This window comes from Cryptomeria japonica, chromosome 5, assembly GCF_030272615.1.
Source record: "Cryptomeria japonica chromosome 5, Sugi_1.0, whole genome shotgun sequence".
NCBI classification, from domain to species: domain Eukaryota; kingdom Viridiplantae; phylum Streptophyta; class Pinopsida; order Cupressales; family Cupressaceae; genus Cryptomeria; species Cryptomeria japonica.
The window spans coordinates 716,334,791-716,351,393 of record NC_081409.1 but is presented as its reverse complement, the minus strand read 5'-3'; positions in this window follow the sequence as shown (position 1 = coordinate 716,351,393).

Below are 16,603 nucleotides of genomic sequence, written 5' to 3'. Positions count from 1 at the left end.
GGTATAGGGGATAGGAAAAGGAATAGAATAAGATAAGGAGACGGGGAAGGAGAGAGAGTAGGAGACAAAGAGAGAAGGGGATAGGAAGAGAGGGAGAGAGGATGAGAATAGGATTGTGTGAGAGAGAGAGAGAGAGAGAGAGAGAGAGAGAGAGAGTAGGGAGATGGGGAGAGAGAGAGAGTAGGGAGATGGGGAGAGAGAGAGTACGGGGTAGGAAGAGAGGGGGAAGGGAGAGAGTGTTAGAGATAGAGAGAAGGGGATAGGAAGAGACTGAGAGTGATAGGGAAAAAAAGAGAAGGGAGAGAGGGTGAGAATAGGATTGAGAGAGAGAGAGAGAGAGAGAGAGAGAGAGAGAGAGAAAAGGGGATAGGAAGAGAGGGAGAGAATATGATAGGGAGAGGGGGAGGGAGGGAGAGGTAGAGAGAGAGTAAGGGGTAGGAAAATAGGGATAGAATAGGATAAGGAGAGGGGGAGCGAGAGAGCCTTTGAGACAAAGAGAGAAGGGGATAGGAAGAGAGGGAGAGGGATATGGAAAGAAAGAGAAGGGAGAGAGGGAGAGAATAGGATTGTGAGAGAGAGAGAATAGGATTGTGAGAGAGAGAGAGAGAGAGAGAGAGAGAGAGAGGATGTGAAGAGAGGGAGAGAGATAGGGAAAGAGAAGGGAGAGAGGGTGAGAATAGGATTGAGAGAGGGAGAGGGAGAGAGAGAGAGAGAAGGGGGAGGGAGAGGAGAGAGAGAGAATAGGAAGGGGTAGGAAGAGAGGGATAGAATAGGATAAGGAGAGGGGGAGGGAGAGACAGTTAGAGACAAAGAGAGAAGAGGATATGAAGAAAGGGAGGGAGGGTGAGAATAGGATTGTGAGAGAGAGAGGGGGCGGGTATAGGGGATAGGAAGAGGGATAGAATAGGATAAGGAGATGGGGAAGGAGAGAGAGTTAGAGATAGAGAGAGAAGGGGATAGGAGAGAGAGAGAGAGAGAGAGAGTAGGGAGAATAGGAGGGGGAGAGGGAGAGAGTAGGGGTAGGAAGAGAGGGGTAGGGACAGAGAAAGATCGAGATAGAGAGAGAAGGGGATAGGGAGAGAGAGAGAGAGAGAGGAGAGAGAAAATGGGATACAAAGTGAGCGAGAGAATAGGATAGGGAGACGGGAAGGGAGTGAGAGTTAGAGAGAGAGAGTAGGGGTGTAGGAAGATAAGGATAAAATAGGATAAGGAGAGGGGGAGGGAGAGGGAGTTAGAGACAAAGAGAGAAGGGGATAGGAAGAGAGGGAGAGGGGATAGGGAAAGAAAGAGAAGGGATAGAGGGTGAATTAGATTGAGAGAGAGAGAGAGAGAGAGAAAGAGAGAGAGAGAGAGTATGGAATAGAAAGAGAGGGAGAAAAATAGGTAGGGGAGAGGGGGGAGGAGAGAGAGTTAGAGAGAGAATAGGGGGTAGGAAGCTAAGGATAGAAATGGGATAAGGAAGAGGGGGAGGGAGAGAGAGTTAGAGACAAAGAGAGAAGGGGATAGGAAGAGAGGAGAGGGATAGGGAAACAAAGAGAAGGGAGTATGAGGGGGGAGAGGGAGAGAGAGTTAGAGAGAGAGAGTAGGGGGTAGGAAGATAGGGATAGAATAGGATAAGGAGAGGGGAGAGAGAGAGAGAGAGAGAGACAAAGAGAGAAGGGGATAGAAGAGAGGGAGAGGGATAGGGAAAGAAAGAGAAGGGAGAGGGTGAGAATAGAATTAAGAGAGAGAGGAAAGAGATAGAGAGAGAGAGAGAGAGAGAGGGAGAGAGAGTTAGAGAGAGAGAGAAGGGATAGAGGGTGAGATTAGGATTGAGAGGAGAGAGAGAGAGAGTATGGGATAGAAAGAGAGTGAGAGAATAGGGTAGGGAGAGGGGGAGGGAGAGAGAGTTAGAGAGAGAGAATAGGGGGTAGGAAGCTAAGGATAGAATAGGATAAGGAGAGCGGGGGGGAGAGAGAGTTAGAGACAAAGAGAGAAGGGGATAGCAAGAGAGGGAGAGGGACAGGGAAAGAAAGAGAAGGGATAGAGGATTAGAATAGGATTGAGAGAGACAAAGAGAGGGGGAGAGGGAGAGAGAGTTAGAGAGACAGAGAAGAGGGTAGGAAGATAGGGATAGAATAGGATAAGGAGAGGGGGAGAGAGAGAGAGAGAGACAAAGAGAGAACGGGATAGGAAGAGAGGGAGAGGGATAGGGAAATAAAGAGAAGGGAGAGTGTGAGAATAGGATCGAGAGAGAGAGAGAGAGAGAGAGAGAGGGTATAGGAGATTGGAAGAGGGATAGAATAGGATAAGGAGATGGGAAGGGGGAGAGAGTTAGAGACAAAGAGAGGGAGAAAGATAGGGAAAGAAACAGAAGGGAGAGAGGATGAGAATAGGTGAGAGAGAGAGAGAGAGAGAGAGAGAGAGAGAGAGAGAGAGAGAGAGAGAGAATGGGATACAAAGAGAGGGAGGAATAGGATAGGGAGAGGGGAGGGAGAGAGAGTTAGAGAGAAAGAGAGAGTAGGGGGTAGGAAGATAAGGATAGAATAGGATAAGGAGAGGGGGAGGGAGAGGGAGTTAGAGACAAAGAGATAAGGGGATAGGAAGAGAGGGAGAGGGATAGGGAAAGAAGGAGAAGGGATAGAGGGTGAGATTAGGATTGAGAGAGAGAGAGAGAGAGAGAGAGAGAGGAGAGAGAGAGAGAGAGAGAGAGAATGGGATGGGAAGAGAGGGTGAGAATAGGATTGAGAGAGAGAGAGATGGGGGGGAGGGAGAGAGAGTTAGAGAGAGAGAGAAGGGATAGAGGGTGAGATTAGGATTGAGAGAGAGTATGGGATAGAAAGAGAATGAGAGAATAGGATAAGGAGAGGGGGAGGGGAGAGAGAGTTAGAGACAAAGAGAGAATGGGATAGCAAGAGAGGGAGAGGATAGGGAAAGAAAGAGAAGGGATAGAGGGTTAGAATAGGATTGAGAGAGACAAAGAGAGGGGGGGAGGGAGAGAGAGTTAGAGAGACAGAGAAGAGGGTAGGAAGATAGGGATAGAATAGGATAAGGAGAGGGGGAGAGATAGAGAGTTCGAGACAAAGAGAGAAGGGGATAGGAAGAGAGGGAGAGGGATAGGGAAAGAAAGAGAAGGGAGTGGGTGAGAATAGGATTAAGAGAGAGAGAGGGGGGAGGGAGACAGAGTTAGAGAGAGAGTAAGGGGTAGGAAGATTGGGATAGAATAGGATAAGGAGAGGGGGAGGGAGACAGAGTTTGAGACAAAGAGAGAAGGGGATAGGAAGAGAGGGATAGGGATAGGGAAAGAAAGAGAAGGGAGAGAGGGTGAGAATAGGATTAAGAGAGAGAGAGAGAGAGAGGAGAGAGAGAGAGAGAGAGAGAGAGAGAGAGAGAGAGAGTATAGGAGATTGGAAGAGGGATAGAATAGGATAAGGAGATGGGGAGGGGGAGAGAGTTAGAGACAAAGAGAGAAGGGGATAGGAAGAGAGGGAGATAGATAGGGAAAGAAACAGAAGGGAGAGGGAGATGGGGAGGGGGAGAGAGTTAGAGACAAAGAGAGAAGGGGATAGGAAGAGAGGGAGATGGATAGGGAAAGAAACAGAAGGGAGAGAGGATGAGAATATGATTGAGAGAGAGAGAGAGAGAGAGAGAGAGAGAGAGAGAGAGAGAGAGAGAGAGAGAGAGAGAGAGAGAGAGAGAGAGAGAGAGAGAAGGGGATAGGAAGAGAGGGAGAGAATATGATATGGAGAGGGGGAGGAAAGGAGAGAGAGAGATAGAGAGAGACAGAGACAGAGAGAGAGAGAGACAGAGAGAGAGAGAGAGAGACAGACAGACAGACAGAGAGACATAGAGACAGAGAGAGAGGTGGGAAGGGAGAGAGAGTTAGAGAGAGAGAGAGAAGGGATAGAGGCTGAGATTAGGATTGAGAGAGAGAGAGAGAGTATGGGATAGAAAGAGAGAGAGAGAGAGAGAGAGAGAGAGAGAGAGAGAGAGAGAGAGAGAGAGAGAGAGAGAGAGAGAGAGAGAGAGAGAGGGATGCCTTGAAGGTTTCATCAAGTTCGACGTACCTTCTCCTTTCCTTCCTAATGGCTCGATCATGAACATAAAGAAGCTCTCCAACTTGATTGTTCAGAAGCGGCAAGATCATTCCCCCCTTCAAGCGTTGATTAATTCTCCAAGGGTGGACGAGATCGAAGGTTTTTTCCATCCCATGGCCAAGCTTCTTATCGTGCTTTATTTTTCCCACCACGAACATGAAGAAGACCCTTTCAATAGCGTCAGTGACTTGGATTAGATTTTTTGATCTATCAAGGCTCAATCCCCCCCTTCCGAAGAAGATTGGTCCCCCTTGTAGCATCTTTTTAATAGGATTTTCAAGCCAGAGTTTTAGGCCTGGTCTAGGAACCAGGATTTTTGGGTATCGGCATCTCGTGGGCGATATTTTCCCAGAAGTTGCCAAGAAATATAGACTTTGTGTCTATCGTGCCCCTTTTGGGGAGTTAGCTTATTTTTTGTCTCCTCGTGTCTTCCATACAACAGCACGACTCATGGTGTTCGAGTTCCCTTTTTGCCTTTACCAAGAAGTCGAGCAGTGTTGAAACGTAGCAGTTCATTGTTTTTTCTATTTTGGATGGGCCCGCACCCGAGCTCCCAGTTAAAAGATTTTTTTCTCTCTCCACGTGGTAGTTGCTCACTAGGCATTGAAATATTTTCATCTCATCTTCAGGATGCTCCCTCTTGTTACCACATTGTGATTGAGGGTAACCGTCGAACATTCTTGTTCTACGATTGAAGAGATAGTGGTTTTTGGGGCGCCTACGGTTTGATTTTTCACACATGGTTGCGGATTCTTCTATTTCAATCCACAGTTAGATGATTTGATTGTAGCTACGTGAGGAGCCTAATATTTTCTATTCGATCCGTTGAGAGGCTATTTCACGATTACCAATGGCTGCCAGTGACGCTGTTAGTTTTAGGCGCTCTCTTTGTTTTCTCCGCTGGGTAGTTGGCTCAGGCTTATTTACAAGATGTTGTTTTCTTTTGTAAAGGTTCTAAACTTTAAGAAAAATACATACTATTTGCTAGGGATTTTCGGCCTTGAATTTGTCTTTGTATTTCTGAGAAAATTGTGATAATCAGATTATGCCTCTAGCTTTTATGAATACAACTTTTTGATGTGCAATAGTATTTTCCTGTGCCTTTGTGTGATTCCGTTTGACTTCTGAGATATATATGTTGTGAGACTTTGTGTATTAAACTATATTTTCTATACTTTTTATCTAGCAAATGAATGACATATATAGCTTTATGTGTAGAAGAAATTGTTGTCATTCAGATCTTAATTTTACTAGACATGTAGATTGTTGAATGGGCTTCTAAGCTACATATGTATGAAGTTCTTTATGCATATAGCTTAAACTTTATCTCAGCACGTTGCTACAGAATAGTTTTGCTTTCAAGTTTCTCTTTCTTCTCTTTTCTCTCCCCCCCCCCTCCCCCATATGTATGACAAGCCAACTACTAAAATCCTGGAGGTCACTCAGTGAGAAATGCGCAGGTCCCCCATCACTAAGTTTCCCATAAGGTTGTTTCCTTTAAGAGTAATTTTTATAGGTCAACAATAACAATAAACCATACTAAGCAATAATAAATAATAAACAATAAATAAATTAAACAGTAAACAATAAATCATAAATCACTTATTATATATTATCCAACAATAAATCAAAATTGCATTTAAAGTCACAATGACCTTTAATTAATCATTAATTAAATTTACAACCAATAAACTATAATTAATGCATCATAGTCAACAAATTATAAAATAGCGCTGAAATCTAAACAAGTCTCATTACTGACAATAAGGTAATCAAATATTATCCATGTGACAAATTTGACGGGATACATGAAAATTAGATAGATATCCCAGAATTAGGATAATGGCTAGGGTTAGGTATATTTTGGGCCCTGCACTATCTCCTTTTACCACCATTGGGAATTATGAAGACATGCTCAGACCTGTGGTACCAGGTGGTCGATGTCTACTACTTGCAATACTGCACCGAAAACATGTTGTATACAAACATACATATATACATATAAAACTCTAATCCCAACTAGTGATAGAAAATTGTGGCGTCATATGGAGCTCACAAATGAGTAGTATGAAATCATTCCTATCACCCTCAACCCCAAGAAAATAATGCATAAAATCCCACATCATCTGCAATGACATGATATCATCAAAATATGGATTAACATAATGTAATACATCATATTGAATCATCAAAATAGAAATCATGTCATAAGTATCTCAATTCTAACATCAACTTAATGAAATATATCAATAATCATGTCCTGAAATACATAAGCAATGTAACAAAGTCTAACAACAAGGATCACATGAATGTAATCATTCACATAGATTAGTGAAATGAGTCACAAATAATAAATCAAATATAGTCTAATAAATCAAAGTAGCATGTATCTGAAGCAAAGCATGGAGGGGAATTGCATTCTCCCCCATAGAAATAGGCTTACTCCTTGAAGCCTGCAAACATGAATAAGGCAAGTATAGTACTAAACCTGTCAATCCCATCGACACATAAAAACAACCCTTCGATGCATCAGATAAGTATAGTCCACATCGCACAACTCAACCAACTCTACCTCCTCTCGAGACATCCCAACACACTTGCAATGTGTCACTCTAATTTTTCCTCAAACCAAGGCACTAACTCAAGGGTATTCCTCCTAACATTTACTTCCAAGCTCATCTAGGAAAGATAAAACCTGTAAAGAAAAATCTTATAGCTCACACCAACCTTTATCATGGAAACTAGAAAATGGCATACATATAAATATACCATAGATATACACATTACCCTAAAGCACAAAAATAGTTATATCTAAGGGTACTTTCCATCCCTACACAATGGCATCCATACATTAAGTTGGGGGGGTTTGTACCCAAAATGACACATAGAGTACCCATAAGCAACAAAATAACAAAATCAATGGTAACATATACACCTCTACAATCATGCGAAGAGAATCAAGCATAAGGTAACACACAAGCTCAGGATCACACATGGAGAAGTAGTCATACTAGGTGAATTGATTCACGCGGAATCATCCACAAACAACAAGGTCTAGCAAGAAAAATTCACATGATTCTATTGCAATCAACACAAACTTATTCAAAACTTCAGTAAGCACAATGCAATGGTCCTACTTTATTTAGTTTATAATCCCAAGCATAATACAACATTGAATATATATTTCATTAGAAACTAACATGAACATCCAATTGATCGGTCGAATTACTAAAAATAGACATCTTCTCCAAGATTCTTGGAGACAAATCTAGAGGCCAGAAATCACTTTGGAAAGTGGTGTATAACTCCACTAAACCAACTGAGCTCATCAGGAACATCGGATTACTCATCTGAACAATTTGACGTGAACCCAGAGTGTTAGCTACTAAAGCTTGCTAGAGAACCTGAAAAAATGGGGACATTACATGACCTGCATTAATACCACCTTCATTTTGTTCATAAATCTCTTAAACTTTTTATTTTTTGTCTCCTCAAGCTTGCTAATGTAGGATTGGACGTGTCACTTGAATTTGTTGAATGTGGGCTTGATGGTCTAGCACTAAGAGTACCAATTGATGATGGAGTTTGTTGCATATGTGATGGTGCTTTTTCTTATGTTTGTGGAATTGTCCTTACACTTGATGGTGTCATTCGTTGTCCACTTTGTTGACCTATAATAGCTATAGGAGGAGTCACATTTGAAGGATTATTCGCTAATGCAAAACCTTCATTTTCTTCTTTTGGTAATTTGGCTTCAATGTTGATTGTTTTATCCAAAGTTTCATCCCATGCATCATCTTCTATGAATTGCGCATCTCTGATTATAATAACCGTTTTGTCGATTGGATTGTATAACTTGTATGCCTTTGACTCCTCACTATATCTCACAAATATACGTTTTTCTCCTTTGTTGTCCAACTTTATTCTCAACTCATCTGGTACATGTGCATAAGCCACACATCCAAATACTCTCATATCTGAAACATTATGTTTTCTTCCACTCCATGCTTCTTTCAGAATCATATTGATGACACTTTTGGTAGGACATCTATTCAATATATATGTTTCACATGCTATAGCTCCAGCCTAATCCTCATTTAACAAATGTTTTGCCTTCAACACGCTTCTTACCATTTCCATTATTGTCCTTTTTTTCCTTTCGGCTATGCCATTTTGTTGTGGGGTATACCTTGTAGTGAATAGTTTGTGGATTCCATGATCTTTTCAAAATTTTATGAAATCATTTGAAATGTATTCACCACCTCTATCTATTCTCAATGCTTTGATGTGGAGTCCTTTTTGTTTCTCAACAAGAGCCTTGAATTGACAGAAATAATGAAACACCTCATGCTTATGTTTTAGAAAATAGACCCATATTTTTTTTGTGTAGTCATCAATGAATGGCAAGAAGTAGTAGCTTCCACCAATTGAGGGTGTTTTAATTGGTCGACACAAATCTGAATGAAAAATCTCCAATGGTTTGTTTTCCCTTATTGACTTTCCTACTGAAAAATGATTCTCTATGTTGCTTACCCAAAATCTAACCTTCACCTAGTCTATCTGGTTTGTTTATTAGTGGCAACCCCTTCACCATTCTTTTCTTATGCAATAAGTTTAAGCTTACAAAGTTTAGGTGCCCAAATCTTAGGTGTCATAACTAATTTTCATCTTTAATTTCAGCTTGATAAATTACTTGGGGGACTGCTACAACTTTTTCTTCATGCACTTGTGGGTCCATTGAGGGGTGTTCTTGAGAAAGCTCTACCTTGAAATCCAGTTTAACCCTTAGGGGAAACTTTTTATTGCTTGTCATTTGGACTTTTTCTATGAGTTGATTGCTTGGAAATTTGTCTAACATTGTGCATTCTTCATTCCTAAAGAAGACTCGATACCCCTTTTCAATGAGCTTCCCTATACTCATTAAGTTATGTTTCAGTCCAGGAACAAAATACACATCTGAAATATAATTTTTCTCTCCCTTTTTGGTTAGAATGTTGACCGTTCCTTTACCCATAACTAAAAATTTGTTTTCATTCCCAAATCTTACATCTAATTTCACGCTCTCATCTAAACTTGAAAACATTTATAATTTTCCACTCATATGATTGCTACAACCTGAGCCTAAAAACCATATGTCTTCCTTACTTTCTTGTGCAACATTACAAGCTATGAACATATCATCCTGAGTTTGATATTCCTTGATAAAATTTGCACTTTGTTGCCTAAAATCATATTGCTTGTTTCTACATTCACTTAAATAATGCCCAAATTTCTTGCAATAATGACATTGGACTAAGGATTTGTCATACCTTTGGCTTTGGGGTTCATTTTGAGTTGATGTTTGATAGTTTCCTCTTCCACTTGAGCTTGATGGGTTGCTACCTCTTCCACTTGAGTTTGATGGGCTGCTTTTTCCACCTCTATATGAATTTCTTCCTCTAGCTCTGCAATTTGTTCTTCCCCTACCTCTACTATGGTTAATTGAGAATTGTGTCTTGAATGCATGCTCCAAATTTGAATATTCTGACCTTTTCAGACTATGCTCATGAGAAATGAGTGATGCATGAAGTTCATCAACTGAAAATTGTGAAAGGTTTTTGGTCTCTTCTATGGACACCACAATTGATTCAAATCTTGTAGGCGAACTTCTCAAAATCTTTTCAACCACTCTCTTTTCTTCATGGTTTTCACCATAAGATCTAATTTGGTTTACCAATCCAGTTATTTGAGTGAAAAATGAGTCTATTACATCTGATTCTTTCATGTAGATGATCTCAAAATCTCTTCTTAACATTTGCAACTTAGCTATTTTTACCTTTTCCATCCTTTGATAGGTTGTTTGAATAATATCTCATGCTTTCTTGGACTTTGTTGCCACTTGAATCCTTAGAAAAATGCTTTCATTCACTCCTTGAAAGATGAAGAAGAGGGATTTTGAATCTTTCTTTTTATTTTCCATCAATATGTCTTTCTCTACTTCAGTTAATGCATTATATCTTGCTGCATTTGTTGGTTCTTGGTAGCCATTCTCAACAAAGTCCCGTAAATCTTAAGCACAAAACAATTCCTTAGTTGTAATTGCGCATTAGTCATAATTTTTCCCATTAAACTATGGGATTTGTGGATTTCTCAAACTTGTGCTTGGAGTTGCAATGGTTGTTAAACCCTTCTAATTCCTTGAAAATATTTCTTAATCACTTTACTCAATAACGTTCAGCTCTAATACCAATAATGGAATGAGGTAGAGGAAAATAAAAACATAATAAAGGGTAGAACAGAGATAAAAGAAGCACAAATATAGACAATAAGATAGCTTATGATTTATATATTTCAAAACATATAAATTCTCTTTCAAAAATCCACACACACACACACACACGCACACACACAATATATATTGCTATTAATTTTTTCCAATAGCAATCTTCTAGACTCTTCTACGTTTTTTTACATACACATCTATTTTTTATTCAAAAAAACTACTTTCCTATTCCATTTGTATGCCTAACAAGACTAAGGACGACAGTAAAAGCTAAGACATTAAGTGCATATAAATGTGATATATGATGAATCTACAATATAGGGATTATAAATAATTTATAATTATAAAATTTGTACAGGTATGAAGAATGTGGGGGCAAGCTAGAAATGACAAATACGGGAGATTCATAAATATTGGTCGTTGGGATTACTTCAACATGAAATGGGGAAAGGAATTTTTTTCATTGTTTTTCAAATTTAATCAAAGGAAAAAAATATCACAAAAATAGTGGTTCAATGTCAAAAAAAAAAATAATAATAATTAAGGGAAAACATGGTGGTGCCTGCTTGTATAGTTGGAATAGTGTTTGACAACCTGGAGTCCACTACAAATCAACTAAAACATTATTATTTGACATAAAAAAATTCATGTTTGTCTTTTTAAACTGAAGTTATTAGATGTAAAAGAAATGTACATATTAAATCAACTACGTGTCTAATCAATGATATGGTGATAACTTTCTTGTTTCCCAAATATAGATGGATTTAAATAGATATTTTTATTTTTATTACACAACCACTTGTATGAAAATACTGATTTGACATGTTCAAAGCTACTTCACATTTCATTCATCATAGATGGGATGGATGACAAACTTTCAAAAACATTTTACCATATTACAAATAAAATTGTTTAGCCTCTCTTCCCTTGTTAACCAACTTCTAGTTCGACCATGTTCACCTACACCCTTCTTATGGAAATTCGTCTTGCAAAAAATGTAAAACAACGCTTAAGCCCACCATGTTCATCAATGTAACAAAATTGTAAAGCAATCGACTAGGTGATAACATGAAATGTATTATACATAAAAACCTGTCAATATGTGTTAGTTATCTATTTATGGAAAATTAAATTAAAAAAATATAATTTCAAACTTCTCAATAGACCTCTCACATCTAATTGATAATCTCTAAACTCAAAATCATACATATCATTCAACTTACAATCCCTATTACTTCCACCATTAATTTTCTCTAAACCTATACAAATTCCTTCGAGAAATTCACATTTACCCACTTATAGACAACTGCTTATTTATACACTAGAACTACATTGTGTGTTGTAATTCCCATTTCCAATTTCACATTTGCCTTTTGACAATTACAAAACTTGTTGGAGACTTATTTCAAGCACTTGTTTGAAAATTCTTTTAGACCCCTATTGCAGCTTCTAATGTATGTATTCTTGAAAGCTTATATGTATATGCATGCACACACACACACACACATTATGTATGTATCTATGTGTGTGTGTGTGTGTGTGTGTGTGTGTGTGTGTGTGTGTGTGTGTGTGTGTGTGTGTGTGTGTGTGTGTGTGTGTGTGTGTGTGTGTGTGTGTGAGTGTGTGTGTGTGTGTGCGCGTGTGCATTCTATATATATATAGAATCCGTTAAAAGATAAGTGCATGAAACACTTCAATAGTCATGTAAATTGTAACATGAAATGCATTATTTTGTATAGATATTGGAGTTATATTTTATAATGTATTTACACAGAGTCATTCGAAATATAGGTGCATGAAACACTTAAATAGTCATGTAGATTGTAACCTAAAATGAATTATATATGTATATGTATATGTATATATATGTATATGTGTGTGTATTTACACAGTGAAAAATTCACAGGCGTAAATATAATGAAAAATATATATGAATATATGTATGTATATATATGTATGTATGTATGTATATGTATGTATGTAGGAATGTACATATATATATATGTATGTATGTAGGAATGTACATGTATGTATGTGTGTATGTATGTAAATTCATACATACATACATATATCTACACACCCACACACACAAACATATATATATCTTTGTTGTAAATTAGAAATGGTTGAGATAATTAAGGCATATTAGGGTAGAAAATTGTATGGAGTGATAACTTTAAAATGTGTTTTCGAAGTTGGTTGCATTATTGCTAAAAATTGATATGCAATGGAGCTTTTAATTGAAAGGGAGTAACCATAAAATTTAATATACTAGCATTGGAGGAGGGTTTTAGAAAATAGTGCTTAATAAAGGATAGTAACTTTTAGTTGCTAGATAATAATTAGTTGTTCTAGGTGGTTATAGGTAGTTAGTTAGTTAGAATGGGCCCCTGCTCCTGGTTTGCACGGTGGAAGAAATGAATGCCTTCTTAGGTTGGTTTTATCAAACAAGACACTATTTTATTTATCAGAGAATAATATAAGATTCTTTGTCTTTCATCTCCCCCTTTCAATGATATTACATTGCCTTTATAAAATGAATAGGCGTGCAACAAATTCTCAACTATTTCCTATTCATGGATATTAGTTTATTGCATTATTTTTGCAATGCTTTTCTCCACCAATAATATATTTTTGCAGCCCTATTTTATAGCATTTGATTCTATTCTCTTGCCACTTCTTTTGGAATTATTTGTGGCTTGTGGCTTGTAATAAAACAAGCCACAAATATAGGAATTTGTTGTGCCACAAAAGTAGCCATTCTTATTAGTTGCAACAACAAAAAATTTATACTATTTCATATCATATAAGTACAAAAATAAATTTTTTGTTGTTTCAACAAGATAGCTAATATTTAGTAAAACAAATAATTAATAGTTGAAATTATTTGTTGCCAAGTATATCCACGAGGTGTAGGAATTTTGTTCTCTCCTTCTCCATAACATGCTGCAAATTATTTTCCAAAGCTAAAATAAAAATGCTTTTTAGTTAATACAATCTAATATTTTCCAATAGACATCCGGTGGACTGTATAGGTATAAAGGAGAGGCGTTCCCCAAAAACAGTTTTATAGTGGAGTATTTTCCAAGCAAGAAATTGGGCTTTAGCTTTTGCTTTAGATTTCCAAATAACAGGGCTTATACTAAACAACTTCGACTTATACCAGTTCATTCCGCATTTCAAGTTTAATCATGATTGAATTTGGATTGGAGATAAAAATTTGTAATAAATTAACTTTACAGGAAATTTTTTAACATTATATCCTAGAAACCATCTCCACTCTTTAAAAAAATTGCAATAAATGGGAGTAGAAAGTTTTAGTTGAAGACTTCGGAAACTACCTCTTGGATTTTGTGAATGTTTCTGATCAAAGCATTTAGTTTTATTTCAATTAACTAATAAATACCGATGAATGCATTTGGCATGCTTAAAGACAAAAACCCATCAATTTCGATGTAACCCTTGGGAATATACTTTTTTATTTCAATAATATTCTCTCTCGTTACACCTTGTTGTGACAAGTCCTCGATATGAAATTTTTTGGTATACAATTCACTCCAAAACATATTAATATAAATAATGTGGAAAGTTTCCATGCATTTTCTTGACTTCTCTTAGCGTTGATCACAACTAACTTCACTCTCGTATGTGGATTTCTATGTTTATTATTAAAATATAATAAATGTAAGTCCATCTCCATTTTTTTATTATTAAAAGTCCTCCCCTTATAGGGCCTTCTAAGTTTATTAAAATATAATAAATGCATTATCGGCACCTATTCACCAGTTTTTTATTATTAAAAGTCTTATTCAACAACACAACATCCATAAAACAACACCTGTCACTCTTTCATCCATACAACAACAAAGCATTATAATTTCTTTGGAGCTAAGAATTTGCCAATCAGATGGATTTCATTTAGAAAAGGAAAAGGTAAATGCCGACATTGTTTGAGTTATAGATTGGAAACTAGTTTTTACATATTCTAATAACCTTTTTTTTTTAAATTTTTTTAAGGTAAGTTGTGCACGTGGGGCCTATTCTCATAAAAATTAAACCAAATAGCAGACCTGGCATGATTCAAATGGGTGTGCATTTTAACTGTATATCTTTTAGTATCTTGAGGGCATTGATGCATTTCTTTTAATGGATAATTTGTCCATTTTGTCTAAGTTGTAGATTTAGTATTTTCAATTACTAAAGTTACTTCATAGTTATTGGTTGTAGGAGACCCAAAAGATCTGCACTTTTGCTTGATTGTATGACTAAATTCTCTTTGGAAAAAGGAGAAGTCTCTTTGATCCCATTTTTTGATTCATCTAGTCTCATCTCCAAGAAATTCTTTCATAATCTACTAGCTATCTCTAGCATCTATTACCAGCCCTTAATGAAATTTCTGCTGGAAAGCCTTTTGAAAGATTCATTTCAATGGAAAGTCATGCATAAGTAGAACTTTTGTAATTTATTCTCTCTTTTTATATGCTTTAATATTTTCCTAGACTATTGTCAATGACTTTCAGGCACTCAATTTCCTAAAATTGTAAGGGAAGATAAGGAAGATGCTCCAAGCCCCCCTATCCAAGATCAGGGCACTCTCAACATCCTGGTCCTTTGGGGTTTGCATCAGATTTCGGGGAAATAAAAGATGGGGTCTCAAGAAGTCTCTGTTTAGTTTGTGAGTAGAAGCAAGAAGACAAATGCACTTTGGGTACCCCCGTCTAGTGAACTCAGATCTAGATTATAGTCATAGGTGCATCGCTATGTTTTTTTTCTCAATTATGTACCTTCTATTGAGTTTTTCTTTGAATATTAGTCTGCAACAATCTTTCAAGTTTTCATTTATATTGTACTTAAATCCTAGTTTGATATCATCACAAGAAACTAAAGCTTCCAAAAATACAAAGAAATAGAAGCCCTGAGGTATTAATTGACTCTCTTTAACAAAGTTAATCAAATTCAATCTCATCTTTCTGGCTTTGTATTCCAATGTTTGTGTGAAATTGGATCTTGGCTCTAATCCAACCTTTGTCCATTTTTACAGTAAACAATAGGAGAACGAATGCTTGTAGCTCAAGATGTTCAAATGAGGGGGAGGGAGTTGTATTTATATGCAGCTTATGTATGTTTTGGGTTTAAATTTTGAATAAGACCGACATCAAGGAGCATTTTCTCACTCTACATTTTTCTTACTATTAGAGGTTCAAATTTAGGCTAAAAAGGCTATGGTATAGTGCTAGCAACCATATTCCTAGCTCTTTGAGCCAAAATCAAGGTTAGCGTGCTCATGATTATGTTGATCTTCCAGAATTGGTCATGAATTAAGAATAATCAAATATAAATTAGGGGCATGAGGAACAACCACCAAAGTGAGCCCAAAGCAGGTGTGAAATTATAGAGGGATACAATTTAAAACACTACATATCCTTCTTTACACCTCTCATGATGCCACTTGACATCATCTTATGGATTCAGTGGACCAAACTCATCTCCACCATTAATCCTCTTCTTTTCATCCTAGTCATTCATTCACTCTCCGCTCATTCTTACTAGCCAACACTTACCCATTTTTCTCATTATCTTGCATCCAAATTAATTGAGTGTCATTATCCTAATGAAATTTTGTGAGCACATATTGAAATTGAACATGTAGGACAAACAATAATTTTAATTTATTTTAAAGAACTTTTCATTGTACATACTGAGCATATCATATCCATTTAGTTTTATGTTATTCCTCTAAGCCCTAACTTCTTTTGCTTATTCTTTTTATAATATGTTAAATTAGAAGTGGATTAGAAGTCAAATAATAATAATTCCACTTGAAAACTTAAAATATCTATCAATTATTTTATCAAACATAATATATTGGGTGTAAATATTGTCTAGTTTGACATTTACCAACAAAGGCCCCTCAATAAACAAATCACAGAGGATACTTAATTACTCCACATTTCCATTCCACCTAGCATGAAAGGAAAATTTAGGTGGATTGATTACTAAGACTTGTCAACTTCTCAAGAAAAGTAGAGTGCTCTCCATTCTACTTAAGTTTTTGGTGTTAGAAAATCCATCACACTTCAAACACTATATTTTTTGTGTCAAAAAATCCATCAACACTTTAAACACTATATTTTTTGTAGACTCTATTTTCTAGGACTACTTTTACAGTCATGTTGTAGGCTTCTTGGATTGAATTCATGCTCACATTCAAACTAATCTAAGAAAAATTCTTGGAATTTTCCATACAACATGACAAACATATTGA